The following is a 2,439-nucleotide window of genomic DNA, read 5'->3' as shown; positions in this document are numbered from 1 at the left end:
CTTCAAGTACTATTGAACTATAGTGGTGAGAGTGGCATGCCTGTCATGTTCATGATCTTAGGAGAGCACTCCATTTTTCCTCATTGAGGATGATATTATCTCTGGGACTTTCATATGTGGCTTTTATGATGTTAAGGCATGTTCCTTCTATCCCTACATCCTTGAGTGTTTTTATCATAAAGAGACTCTTAACAATAGAGAACAAACTGAGGGTTGCTGGAAGGGAGGTGGGTGAGGGGATGGACTAAATGGGTGAGAGGCATTAAGAAGGGTGCTTGTGATGGGGACTGGGTAAGTGAAGAATCGCTAAACTATACTACTGAAACCAATACTACACTCTATGCTAACTATGTAAATTTAAATAAAATCTTGGAAAGAAATAAAATAAAATACAACTTGCCCATTGTAAGATACAGAAATTTACAGGCATTTGTGATCCAACATTTGGGAAAACATTGGGAACGTATGAGAGTGGGCAAAGGAGAAACCGTATATCAGACAGATCAGAAGCTTAATAAAGTGAGTTATTGAAATGTATGGAGAAGTTGAAATCAAACAAATGGGAATTCCAAGAAATAAATAGAAGGGGCAGATTCTACTCCCACAGTCTGATCAAAGAATAGCAGTTCCTGGCTCTGATGCTTTGAGCCCTGCAATCATGGCATGTCTGCAGCCCCAGGACAATTGGCCTTTACATCACTGGAACCCCAACGATTCTTTTCAGAGCCCTCTTTATGTCTCTGTTCCTCAGGCTGTAGATGAAGGGGTTCAGCATGGGCGTGACCACCGTGTACATCACCGAGGCTGTGGCACTCGAGTGGGAGCTCTGGGTAGCAGCAGAGCTAAGGTACACTCCCAGGCCAGTACAATAAAATAGGGAGACAACCGAGAGGTGAGACGTACAGGTGGAAAATGCCTTATACTTGCCCTGAGCTGATGAGATTCCACATACAAAAGAAACTATCTTAGAATAAGAGTAAAGGATCCCAGCCAGGGGAGCACCACCCAACAATCCAGCTGCAAAATACATCAGCATGTCATTAAGAAAGGTATCAGAACAGGCAAGTTGGACCACTTGATTGATTTCACAAAAAAAGTGGGAGATTTCCACCTCTGTACAGAAGGACAGCCACAACATCATTAAGGTTTGTAATAAGGAGTTCAGGGTGCTCATCATCCAGGACACCAGAACAAGCAGCCCACAGTAGGTGGGTTTCATGATCAGCATGTAGTGCAAGGGTTGACAGATGGCCACGAACCGGTCATAGGCCATCACAGACAGTAGAAAATTGTCCAATCCAGCAAAGAGTAGGAAAAAATACATCTGTGTGATGCAGCCTGCATAAGTTATGACTTTGCTCTGGGTCTGGATGTTCCAGAGCATCTTCGGGACGGTGGTGGAGGTGGAGCAGATGTCTACAAAGGACAGGTTGGCCAGGAAGAAGTACATGGGCGTGTGGAGGTGGGAGTCAGAGCTGACGGCCAGGAGGATGAGCAGGTTCCCAAACACAGTGATCAGGTACATGGAGAGGAAAAGCCCAAAAATCAGGAGCTGCAGCTCTGGTTCCTTTGATAGTCCCAGAAGAAAAAATTCTGAAATTTGTGAATCATTTCCTGGTTCCATGGGCTACAGGGGACTATCAGGGAACAAAAAAAAGCATGACCGAGTTTCTCAACAATGAACATTGCAAATATCATTGAAATTCTATAATTTTTATTTTTCTTTCAAAAATTCAGTATCCATAGTTTTTTGGATAGAACTTGCCCCCTCTGGGGACTCCCTCATGCCAGCTCTGAATAGGAATTCACATCCCACACTTAGCTTTTTCCCCTAATGCTCATGGATTCTATAGTTTTAATGAGAAATTCTGTCACCCGTTTGAGGAATAACCTTGAGCACTGACTAATCTCCAGGCAAAGAGTACAGGTGTCAAAAAAAATAAAAGTCTATACGGTTCAGTGATGGAGACAGAGGATAAGCAAATGAAAGAGTGGATAAAATATGAGAAGGTGACAGGTGCTATGAAGAAAAACAAAGCCTGTGTAAAGGAAAGAGCGGGTGGAGACGTTACTTTTTACTGGTTATTCGGGCATACCAAAACACATCTAAACAGAGGCCTCAAGGAGACAGAGGGAGACACAAAGTCCTCTGGGGAAAAGGACACCAATCAGAGGGAACGACCAGTGCAGAGGCTCTGAGAAAAGTCATTTTTTTTAAATCAATTTTTAAAACCTGAGGGTGGTTGATGCAGCATGTTACAGCAGTTTGGGGTGTACAATCCAACAGTTTTACACATCACACCACGCTCACCACACGTGGAGCCGCCGTTTGTCACCACACAATGCTGTGATAGTATCACTGACTATATTCCCTTTGCCGTGCCTTTTAGTCCTGGGTGTCATTCGTTCCTTAACTGGAAGCCAGTATCTCCCACTCCC

The 2,439-nt window shown here is 43.7% G+C and overlaps 1 pseudogene; it reads right to left on the bottom strand.

The window, feature by feature from the left end:
* Positions 1-691: 691 nt before the first annotated feature.
* Positions 692-1,686, bottom strand: LOC109261255 (olfactory receptor 7A17-like; annotated as a pseudogene).
* Positions 1,687-2,439: the final 753 nt, after the last annotated feature.

Source organism: Panthera pardus, unplaced genomic scaffold (genome assembly GCF_024362965.1).
Source record: "Panthera pardus isolate Hobbes unplaced genomic scaffold, ASM2436296v1 HiC_scaffold_8, whole genome shotgun sequence".
Classification (NCBI taxonomy): Eukaryota; Metazoa; Chordata; class Mammalia; order Carnivora; family Felidae; genus Panthera; species Panthera pardus.
Note: the sequence above shows the minus strand (reverse complement) of the source record. Positions and strands in the feature narration are given on the sequence as shown.